Source organism: Apium graveolens, chromosome 2 (assembly GCF_009905375.1).
Source record: "Apium graveolens cultivar Ventura chromosome 2, ASM990537v1, whole genome shotgun sequence".
NCBI lineage: Eukaryota > Viridiplantae > Streptophyta > Magnoliopsida > Apiales > Apiaceae > Apium > Apium graveolens.
The window spans coordinates 206895894-206909048 of record NC_133648.1 but is presented as its reverse complement, the minus strand read 5'-3'; positions in this window follow the sequence as shown (position 1 = coordinate 206909048).

Here is a 13155-nt window from a genome sequence, read left to right as displayed (position 1 = left end):
TCTGTGGTGAAGGTGGTTGTTGGGTTCTTCTTTTTGGGAGGCATGATCCTGAAATAAGAGTTGTGTCAAAACAGATATGAATGATAAAATGATTCGAGGGTATCGCATGGCATTCTCATTTACATATGGGGTCAAGTTTCCAAATTAAGCAGATATGATGATAAAAACATAAAATAACAGTTGAGAGCAAATGGAACAATAGCATATAATTATTGAAATTTTAAAGGTCACAGTACATAGGATTGGGACATAGTCTGATTCTAGGAATAACAGGCTTATTTAAAGGAAAGACGGAAACAACTGGGGATTCCATAGAGTCTGATAGTACAACAACATGAAAGGTAAATGGAAAGAACTAAGGCTCCACTCCATCTGAACGGGGCTTGGTAGTCTTTTCCTCTCGAAGCGTCTTCACAATGCTCTAGAGCTCATCCGCCACCATCTGAATGACATACTGGCTGGTACGGTCCCGGTGCGCTGGCATCTCCTCAAGCTTAGTGTTGACGTACTGAACCAAGGTCTCAAGTCTCGCAGTCATCTGCTCCTTGGGCTTCCCTTCGTAGTTTCGGCTGTCCGGATACACGTTCTTCAGTCGGTCTATCAGTCGGTCGTACTTGCCCTGAAGCATGTCGAACTCGCGCCTCAACTCAGCATACACGGAGAAAGCAATAGTGTCGTCCGACCCAGAGGATGACGAGGAATGCGCCCTTTGCTGACAACCAATAAGAGGAGTATTAATAATAATTTACTTAACCTACTCTCTCGCATAATATCTATAACCTACACACAAATCCTATAACCTATTTGGGCTGTCCAGGGACTCTAAACCGTAGCTCTGATACCAAAACCTGTCACACCCCCAACTTAAATAGCGAAATAAATATAGTTATTACATCATTTTAATGAAGGATACACAACCAATCCAAGATCTTACAGTTTAGGGTTTGGAACAGCCCATCACTACCAGCTATTACATCTGATTACAAATACCGAATCCTCACAGCTATTATTACTTATTCTACCTGAGCTCGAACATAAGTATCAGCATCACAGGTCTTACGGGCAGTCTGCTTGAATCTAACCATAGCTGCTAGCTGTAATATCAGGGTAAAGCAAGAAGTGAGCCAAAAGCTCAACAAGTGCTAACAGTACAACGCAAAACATAAATCGAGATATACCTTTAGGAATGACAATGGAAAGACATAATCAATGATAACGAGAGATAAAACTTATGTGAGTTGGCATCATTTTGCTTGCATCAAAATAAATTTTAAAATCATTCTTAATCAAAATCATTTTATGACGCTACGGATTACAGCCGGTGATCAGCCGCGAAGTAATCCCGAACCTCGCTGGGTTCTAAAACATTATTGGGAATCCCTAGGCAACTTTTAAGCCTAATATAAGTGTGGAAAGGACTCGCGTCTCAGTCTAGATCCACCATTCAATAAAACATTTATCCCCCTTTGGGACTGAAAATCCACATTTTATTTATTTCAAAAGCTGATGCCGAATTGTAACAAAATCTCTTTTAACAGTAAATATTTTTATTAAGGAATTATAGATCAACTCGAAATACGGGAAACAAGGTACTGAATATCAGAGCCATGATTCACAAAACTATTCTATATTCAAGTAATTTAATGGTTTTCATATATCAAAGATTGGACAAGAGGATTTAGTGAGGCTAATGGATAATATGAAGGGTAATGCCAATTTGGGCTCAAAGTAATGGTTTCTCATCAAGGTTCAAGTGCTGGATCATTAAGAATGTAAGCTTCATGAATATTAAGGGTGTTAAGGTATGAAGAATGATTTTTAGCTCAGGGTATATCAGAATTTTCAAGCTTTAGGATAAGAAAGAGGGTATCAATTAATGAGGAATTAAGCTGGGAAGTATCTGACTATCAGAATTCAAAGTAAGGTTCTATAGGGGTTCAAGTATCAGGATGAGATATCAATGCATAGGAAACATCAACATGTTAATCAAGAGGATCAATCAAGAAAGTTATCAACTCTTCATTTTTATCATGGCATTAAACTATCATGAAAGACTTTTGAACTACTTGCAATACGTACTCGAGGGTTCATGGCATCTCTATGTAACTCAAAGATAAACAAAAGATACGCTTGATTTAAATATATCAAAATGACTCAGGATAATTGCATCGATATATATATGAACTGTTTACAGTAAATACGAAGGTCAAGTTGAATCACTTGCCTTGAGATAGACTGGTCTGGTCTGACTGGTAGGAGCAACAACTGGAGCTTCACTCGACTTTTATGGCAAGTTTTCCCTCGTCTCGAGATCCTACATAAATAATAATAATCCTCATTATAATATATTCTTACCATCTTAACCTATTTACAACCCGAAATTAAACATGGATGGCACTTAGGCCTATACGCACTTAATTCATATCCACCATTATATTTTCAAATGTACACACGTAGCCACATAATCACATATCGTATATTAATACCAAATAACATCATATACACCATAATGCCACACTAGGCTTGGATGATCTCGACTCACCACTTAAGTCACTTGGTCACTAACTAAACAAAGTCTTCAAATTTGGGCTTCCTAACTCAATGTGCCTTTCCTAAATTATCCAAAACCTATTGAACCTCACTTGTGCCTTTTGCTCTACTGACCTTATACTATCTTACAACTATGGTGGTCGACCTAATACTCACTTCTAAGTGTTCTAAAGCTATGTGATAAGTGAAAGTGCTCACTGGTGCAAATTTCAGAATGGTAACTAAGGTTTCTTGAGTGCATTAGACACTCTTAAACTACAAGTTTTTCTTCAAAATTTTTACACAAGACTCTTCTGACCTAAGGGCATCTCACAAGCTTGATGTGGCTCAAAGGCCTGGCTTGGGCCTTCTTGGGCCTAAGCTAAAAGTCCAAGGTTCCCCTATTTTTCTGGGCAGAAAATGCCCTGAATTGAATTAACTTGTGACACATGGTTCTAGCTCATATCCTATGAACTATGGTTGGAAAAACTTCTCTGACATACCCTCTAACTAAGGCCCAATTGGGCCTAATGAGGGCCTACCCATGACATGGCCAAATCTCCCTATTTCTAAGTCGCAACAAAACTGTCCCCTGCTGGACAGATTTTGTTATTCTACTTGTGCACCTAACCAAATGACATGCAAACCTCCAACCAACTCCTAAAACCTATTATATACTCCCCATACTAACTTCTGGTAGCTTGGGCCTCAAAGTGCACATCAATGACATGGTCAAAACTCACTCTAAACCTCAGGGTACTAAACTGATTTTTCTGCAGAAACTATAACTCTCATTTTTCCAAGGCTTTGACTTGACAAACCTATCTAACAACAACTCAAAACTTAAACAAAGACTTATACATGGTATTCTACTGAACTAACTCCCTTTTTCTCAAAATAACCTTGGTGAGATCATCCTTACCTAAGGTGCAACTATGGCAAAACAAAAGAGACTACTCTTTACAAATCACAAACCTTTATGCTCTTGAAGCAACAAGATATATATATTTTTTTTATAATAGATAACCACGAATTATTACCATGCAATAAGAAGTATAAATCAATATTAATACATTATTCCTACTGAAATTAAGGCTCACTAACATCATGAATCTAAATGATCAAAACTTCCAAAAAAAATCAAAAGTGATTTACATGCATGCATGCTTTCGGATCTTTCAAGCCAAAGCAACATGATTTCCAAATAAATTTTTATCATAATTCAACATGCAAGCCTAACATGGATTACAACTAAATGATCAACTAGCATGCAAAAGGGTTTTATCAAGCTTTTACTATAAAATTCACGTTATCATCACAAAATACACAAAAATGTAACAAGGCAACAAAACACCATCCATTCGGCTCCTATCAAGTCATGGCCGAATGGATTAGGGTAAGAACAACATTTCATAAGTGTAACTCTCTTATGTCTAGCCATTCTTGACCCTATGATACTATATCTCATGGTGAAAGCCTTAGATTCACAAGAATCAAGGAGGTTCACTTTGAGTTTAACAAAAACATCACCATGCAAGGTCAAAACATAGGTTTTTCACTCTAAACTTTTGAAATATATATAAGAATAACATATAGGGAGTAAAATTACTTGGATATAAGATGATTGTTTGAGTGAGAGTTGAAGAAAGAAGGGGATGGGGCTCGGTTTTGGTGGTTGCCGAGAGGGGAGGGGAAAAACCGAGAGGTGAGGGAGGAGGGAGGGAGAAGAGAGTGAAGTGGTGGGGTGAAGTGAGGTGATGATCACTTCTTGGACTTGTTTTTATGCATTGATTTGACTATAATGTGAGTGGGTTTGAGATTTTACAAGAATAACCCTCCAATATAGTTAGGTAGATTTGCATGCAAGGGTAAAGGGGTAAATTGGTTAGCAAAATGTGAGTTAGTGGGGTTGAGAATGTCTTTTTTGCCCTTTGATTAAATAGAAGAGAGTTTGCATGCAAGGTTATTCATGTAATTTGGTAAATATGACAACTAAAATTTATAATGATTTATTTTTATAAAATAAAATACAAGTTCAAAAATTATAAAATTTATACCATAAATTAACTTGTATTTTTAGAGACTTTATAAAATCATTTTCAAAATTTGTGAACAAAATGCCTTTTAAAAGAAGATTTTTCCAAAGCTTAGAATATTCCTTATAAATCAAAAATAAAGAAATTAAATAAACTCTTGCTTTGAAAAATCATATACTACCCAAAGCAAATTTATAATGCAGAAATTTTCACTCACACAAACGTACAATCATTGAATATATTTTCATTTGACTTAATATTATACCAAATTCACAAATAATATTACATAAAATGCCGGTCGTAACACTCTCGGCCTTCACTCTCAGCCGAAGCCCCCTCCTCCCCCTCTTTTGCTTCATTTTTCATTCAAACATCCATCTTCCATTTAAGTAAACTTACTCCCCATATCTTGTTCTTTAATAATCCAAAGAGTTTAGGGTGAAAAGTCTATGTTTTAGTCTTGCATGGTAGTATTTTGTTAAACTCAAATTGAACACCCTTTATTCTTATGAATTTAAGGTTTTCACCATGAGATATATTATCATAGGGTTGAGAATGGCTAGAAATGAGTGTGTCAAACTCATGCAAATATTGTTTTCACCCTAATCTATTCGGCCATGACTTGGTAGGAGCCGAATATATGGTGTTTTTGTTGCCTTGTTGATTTTTGTGTGTTTATGTGATAATAGCTTGGTTTTGGAAATAAAAACTTGATAAAACTCTTGCATGCTAGGTGATCATATAGTTATGGTTAATTCTAGGCTTGCATGTTGATGCTATGATGAAATTTATATGGAAACCATATTGTTTTTGGCTTGTAAGTTCGAAAGCATGCATGCATAGGTCCAACTCATAATTTTCGAAAGTTCTTGATCATTTGGATTGATTTTTGTTAATAATCTCTAATTTCACTTGAGTTAAGATATTAATTATGATTTTTTCTCCTTGTTATGTGATTTTAATTCATATATATATGGAGGATTTAAGTTGTTATTTTCGAAATTGAGATGACTTGTAATTAGTGTATTGTGTTAACTCTTGTTTTGCTATATTGCACCTCAAGTAAGGATGATCTCCACTAAGACAATATTGTGTGTGGTAGTGTTAGTTAAGTAGGTTGACTTGGTTGAGGATTAGTTTGGGTTTTGGTTGATGTTTGGTTTGGTTTGTCAAGTGGGAAACATGGTGGGAAAGGGGTACAATAGATTCTGCAGATTTTCGGTTTGGTATCATGAGGTTTAGAGTGAGATTTGACCATGTCATGGTAATTCACTTTGAGGCCCAAGTCACCAGAAGCTAGTAAAAGGGGTATTATTTAGATTTCAGGTGTTTGTTAGAGGTTTGTAGGTTGTTTGGTTAGGTGCACGAGTGAAAATACCAAATCTGTCAAGTATGGGATAGTTTTGCTACAACTTAGAAATGAGGAGTTTTGACCATGTCATGGGTAGGCCCTCACTAGGCCTTGGTTGGCCTTAGTTAGAGAGAGTGTCAGCGGTGTTTTTCCAGCCATATTTCATAGGAATTGAGTTAGAATCATGTGTCACAAGTTAGGGCAAAACAGGACACTTTTCTGTCTAGAAAAACAGGGGAACCATGGACTTTAAGCTTAGGCCTAGGGAGGACCAAGCTAGGCCCTTGAGCTACACCGAGTTTGGGAGTTGCCTTATGATCAGAAGAGTCTAGTGTAAATGTTTGGGAGGTAAAATTGAAGTGTAAGGGTGTTAATTGTACTCAATAACCCATTGGTGTCACCCTGAAATCACTAAAATGAGCACATTCACTTCACATTTAGTTTTAGAGCACTTACGAGTGAGGCCTAGGTTGATCACCATAGTTGTAAGATAGTATAAGGACAGTAGAGTGTAAGGCCTAAGTCAGGGTCAATAAGAACTTGATGGTTTAGAAAAGGCACTTCGAGTTATGAGGTCAATATTAAGAGTTTTGGCTAGTTTAGCATAACTAAGTGACTTCAGTAAGTGGAGTGAGATCATCCAAGCTTAGTGATGCAATATAGTGTATTGATATATTATTATGTACTTAAATGTGTTATGTGAGCATATGTGGCTATGTGAACTATTATGCTTATAAGATATTTGCAAGCATATATGTGTATATAGGCCTAAGTGCCAAAGTGGTTAATTTCGGTTTATAATTAGGTTGAGTTGGTGGGAATATATTATAATGGGGTTATTATTATATGTGTAGGCTCATGAGATGAGGGTAAAATTTCCATTAAAGTCGAGTAAAGCTCTCAGTTGCTCCTACCTGCCAGTCAAGTCAAGCCTTTCACAAGGCAAGTGTTTCAACCTACCTTTTTGTTTACACTACAAGTGTGTTTTATCCCAGCTTTTATATACAATACGAGTATTCTAATTCACCTTGATATATATGTATACATGATCCAAGTGGTTTCAAATCTATCTTTCATATTATATGCAAATGCCATGAACCATCAAGTATCTATTGCAAGTAGTTTAAATTTGCTTGGAAATTTCCATGCAAGTAATTCAAAAGTCATACCATGCCAGTATACCAAAGTAATTGTGATGATGAACCCTGTAGAAGTCATACTTACTAACCTTATCTTGACACCTAAAAGTCAATTAATCCTCAAAGATTATTCATATATGCTTGATAACTCTATTATTATCCTTAAACCATGATACCCTGTTATGTTGTGAACTGATGCTCACCTTCTTTATATTTTAAATACCTATGTTTTATCTGAACCACTCCATTGAACCTAGTTTGACTTAGTTCCTTTATACCATTCAATAAACCTGTTAAACCCCATTACCCAATCCCTTGTGAATAGATACTTTGCAATTTCCTTTGATAAGGTAGCAGTCTAGTTGATCACGGCCATAAAATTTATTGAACCTATTCCACATACTTCGATGTTGATCTAGAACCTTTGATAAAGATGATCACTGTTTAAGAAATTAACCTTTACTTGACATCAGTTTTTTTAAAAAATGAAAAGTTAAAAGTGGATTTTCAGTCCCAAAGGGGGACGAATGTTTTCTTGAGATAGTGGATCTGGACTGAGACGCAAGCCCTTTCCGCTCTTAATTTATAGGCTTCAAAGTTGCCTAGGGATCCCATTAATGTTCCAGAACCCAGCGAGGTTCGGGATTACTTCGCGGCTGATCAACGGCTGTAATCCGTAGCGTTATAAAATGGTTTTTGAGAAAGAAATGGCTTTGAATTGTTTTATTACAAGAAAATGATGCCATCACCCTGAAAGTTTATCTGTTGATACTATATTGTTGAATATTTCATTTCCATTGTTATTCTTTTATTCTTGTTTATGTATATTATAGCACTTGTTAAGAATTTGGCTCACTACTTGCTTTATCTTGATATTACAGCAAGCAGATATGGTTAGATTCAAGCAGACAACGGGTAAGACTTGTGATGCCGATTCGTATATTCGAGCTCAGGTAGATTAGTGATCGTTTTGTGTGAGGACTCGAAATTAAAATCAGTTTGTAATATTTAATAGTGTTGGGCTGTTTCAAACCCTAAGCTGTAAGATCTTGGATTCAGATGTATATATTTCCTTTTATTAACTATTGTAATAATTCGTATAGTGTCTTTTGTTAAATTTGGTGCGTGATAGGTTTTGGTATCAGAGCTACGGTTTAGAGTCCCTGGACAGCCCAAATACGTTATATATGTATATAGGTTTATTGAATATTATACGAGAGTGTAGGTATAGGTTATTCGAGTCACCCGCTAATAATTCTCTTATATATATATCTATGCATTGTTTGGAAGCAAAGGGCGCATTCCTCATCATATTCTGAACCGTCTGACACAATTGCTTTCTCCGTGTATGCTGAGTTGAGGCATGAGTTCGACAGGCTTCGGGGCAAGTACGATCGACTGTTAGAGCGATTGAAGAACGTGAATCCGGATAGCCAAAATTATGGAGGAAAGCCTAAGGAGCAGATGACTGCGAGACTTGAGACCTTGGTTCAGTATGTTAACACTAAGCTTGATGAGATTTCATCGCATCGAGACCGTACCAGCCAGTATACTATCCATTTGATTGCGGATGAGCTCCAGAGTATTGTGAAGATGCTTCATGAAGAGAAGACTACCGGACCCCGTTCTGATGGAGTGGAGCCTCCGTTCTTTCCATTATGTACTTATCATGTTATTGTATTGTTGGACTTTGTAGAATTTCATGTTGTTTCCTCTAAATAAGCATGTTATCCCTAGATTCAGACTCTATTCCGATCTTGATGTACCTTGACCTTAATTTCGATAATTATGCACTATCATTCTATTTGCTTTCAGTTGTTCTTATGCCTTTACATGCATCACCCTTATTGTTTAATTTGAAACCCGACCGTATATATGAATATAATGACTTGTGACACCCTAACCTTGAAATTATCTGTATTGTTAATACCTGTTTTGATATAACTTTCAAAGCAATGCTAAATCACCTTGATTCCTGATATATGCCTAAAATGCAAAACACATCAAAAACATAAATAACTTGAGTACAAAACATCAATTCGAAGCTTTACGAAGCATTATAAGTGGATATAAATGACACTTAACAGTATCTAAGTGGGAAAAACCAGAGACCCCGACTGAAGACAGAAATTTTCTTGGGTTGGTAGGTTATTAACAAAGATTTGTAAAAGACTTTTCCAAGATTGGGACTCCATTGACTAAGCTGACTAGGGAGAATGAAAAGTTTATCTGGACGGAGAAATGTGAGGAAAGCTTCCAAGAGTTGAAGAAAAGATTGGTGACGGCTCCAGTGCTAGCATTGCCAGATGAAACGGGAAACTTCGTAATCTACAGTGATGCTTCTTTGAACTGTTTGGGCTGTGTGTTGATGCAACATGATAAAGTTATAGCCTACGCATCTATACAGGTAAAACCTCATGAGCAGAAGTATCCAGTGCATGATTTGGAATTGGCACCAATAGTGTTTGCGTCAAAGCTGTGGAGACATTACTTATAGGGAGAAAAATGCGAGATCTACACGGACTATAAGAGTTTGAAGTACATATTCACCCAGAAGGACCTAAATATGAGACAATGGAGATGGTTGGAACTGATTAAGGATTTTGATTGTTATATTAATTACCATCCAGGCAAAGCCAATGTAGTGGAAGATGCCTTGAGCAGAAAGAAAAGATCGAATGTGATAAAGGTTGCTGAGGAGTTAGCAAAGGAATTAGAAAATTTGGAAATTAAAGTTCGAGTACCAGGAGGTAATAAGGTGCAATTGTATAAGATTACCTTCCAGCCAAAGCTAATGGAAAAGATTAAGAAGTGTCAGGAAGAGGTCATAAATTAAGGAGTAGACAGTTTGACTAGAAAAGAAATTTGTACCCAAAAAGACAGCACCCCTAATAGGGTCTACAAATAATTAACTACCACAAGACGACTCGCTTTCAAAAGAAATTATGATTTATAATTATTTTTAATGGAATCGTTTCACTTAAATTGGACTAACGATTTAATTATTATGCAATAAATAAAATTTAATTAATTATAAATCAATTATAAATAATTAATTATAATTAAATAAACCTTAATTATATTTTTAAATAATTATTTAATATTTATTGCATTTTAAAATAATCAATCCTTAATTATTAGGATTAATTACAAATTATTACAATTATTCACAAATTATTATCAATTATACGATTAGATCGATTATTTAAAAATAAATAATCGATACGAATAATTATTACGACACTCGTCGAATAATATAACTATCGCTCGAATAATAATCCAACTTCACGATCAACTACTCGTATAAATACAAGTTACTCGTATTATTCGATTAATTATCGAATTATTAATCATATAATTCGATTATTTTTTTAATCCTATTTATTATTTACTTACTTAATTATTAAATAATAAATAAATAAATAAACTATTAAATAATTAAATGATTAAATAACTAAATAATGACTTTCGAATTTCTAAATTAATAAAATAATTTAGAAATGAATTATAATCATTTTCAGAATTTAAAACTAATTTTTATTTGATTTTTACAATTTATAAAACTGATATTTGAATTTTATAAAATAAAATAAACAATTAAAATTCCAGAAACATAATTCAGGAATTGGATTTGGGTTTTGGAAGATCAAAATCGGGTCAAGAATTTCAGAAAAACGGGTTGAAACTCGGGTTTTCGAGTCGGGACGAACAGCTCCACCGACAACAACCCCGGTGGATTTTCCTATGACTTAATCCGGCTAAAACGGAAATGGAACAGCGAAATCGATTGAGCGTTATTATTCCCCATGCTTCCAGGACCACCATTCCACCCTCCTCTTCCATCCCTGTTGCATCAATCGTCTTTTCTAGCCGAAACAGAGAAAACTCCGGCGAGCTGCAACCTAATCCGACGAGCTCGTTTTCCAGGAAAAATGGACATCGTTTGATTCACTTCTTGCTGGGTTTTCACTCCAAATCACTTCAGGAAGATAATCATGCCAACATCATCGTCCAATAACTCCGGGAACAATTTATCCGATCAAACCGTATAATTTTCCGACCAAAACTCGAAGTAACAATTTCGTACACGAAAAATTACACATAATAGCTTAAAATAAAGCTTATTACTTCTACAATCTAACCCCTATAACCAAAATAATCTCAAATTCATACAAAATCAAAAATGAACTAATTAAAATATACATAAACCCTAAAATAAGAACTAACACCTAGAGCAATTGTTTGATCAAATAAATAGCACAAATCAACTGTAAACTAACACATGAAACTATTACAAACATCAATTACAACCAATAACCCCAAGAATCAAAACGTCTAATTTCAGTTCATGAACCCTACGAATTGAAAATCGAATCAACAAAGCACAAAATTTATGATATGAATAGAAAGTAGAGATCAAGAGGAATGTTTTGATTACTCACATGAAAGACTTGGTTAACAGAATCACTCTCAAATCTGTAGTTGAATTCCTTGAATGTTCTTCACCCACACTCATTTCTTATTTATTTTTATGATTTTTATTAATTATTAACTAATTAATTGGTAATAAAAAAGGTACTTATATTACTGAAAATAATACCCCTAAATAAAATTAAGGGGCTAATTACACATCTAATATAAATATTTGGCCCCAATTTTTATAATTTTTGGGTATTAATTATGAATTTTTAAATATCCAATAAATACAAAATAAGTATAAAAAATTTCCAAAAATTGTGAATATTACAAAAATGCAAAGAAAAATGATGTTTGACAATTTCATGATCATATAAAAATAAAAATATGATTTTTGTGGGGTTTTTTAACTCCCGAAGGGGTCCGGAAAAGCCGTTTTTTCGCGAAAAAGGTAAATTTGTAAAACGTCTAGGGGTTCAGAATAGCGATATGGCATAGGCCATTCTTGGCAAAATAAGACCAATTTTTTTTTTAAAATATGGGCTTTTAAAACACTGTTTGAGCTGTACGGGTTTTGATATAAAACATATAACTTACGATAAAACACTCAATAAATATCTGAATCACCTTCTGATCAAACAAACAACATGTAACACATAGCAATTAGGATTTTTTGACTTAACACATTTAATTACATAATAATACACATAAATATCTTTATTATAATATAATACAAGCATAATTTTCTCGGTCATTACATTCTCCCCCCTTAATAGGATTCTGTCCTCAGAATCACGCGATGCAAATAACTGAGGATACTTTTCTAAAATATCACTCTCAAGCTCCCAGGTTGATTCTTCAACCACTGGGTTTCTCCACAAAACTCTCACTAATGGTACAAACTTATTCCTTAATACTCGCTCTTGCCGATCTAAAATTCTTACCGGCTGCTTTATATACGACAAATCTGTCTGAAGCTCTATTGGCTCGTATTCTATTACATGCCTCGTATCAGGATTATATTTTTTAAGCACGGACACATGGAATCCATTATGAATATGCTACATATGAGGTGGTAAAGCTAATTCGTACGCAACTTTTCCAACTCTTTTCAGAATTTTAAATGGACCGACGTAAGGAGGCTTTAGCTTTCCTTTATTGCCAAACCTTGTCAATCCCTTCCATGGTGATACTTTTAGCAGTACATGCTCTCTTTCTTGATATTCCACATCCTTTCTGGCTGGATATGCATATTTACGCTGTCGATTATGTGTTGCTTCGAGTCGCTTGCGAATAAGTTCTACCCTTTCCTTGGTCTGCTGAATTATTTCTGGACCTAGAATCATGCGCTCTCCAACTTCATCCCAACATGTAGGTGATCTGCATTTTCTTCCATATAAAGCTTCATAAGGTGGCATTCTGATACTCGCATGATAGCTATTGTTGTAAGAGAATTCTACTAGCGGTAAGTGCTCGTCCCAATTGCCTTCAAAATCTATCGCGCATACACGTAACATATCTTCAATGGTCCGAATAGTCCTTTCACTTTGCCCATCCGTCTGTGGATGATAAGCGGTACTCATGTTTAACTTGGTCCCTAGACATTCCTGGAATTGTTTCCAAAATCTTGAATTAAAACGGAGATCTCGATCCGATACTATAGACACTGGTACTCCATGACGCA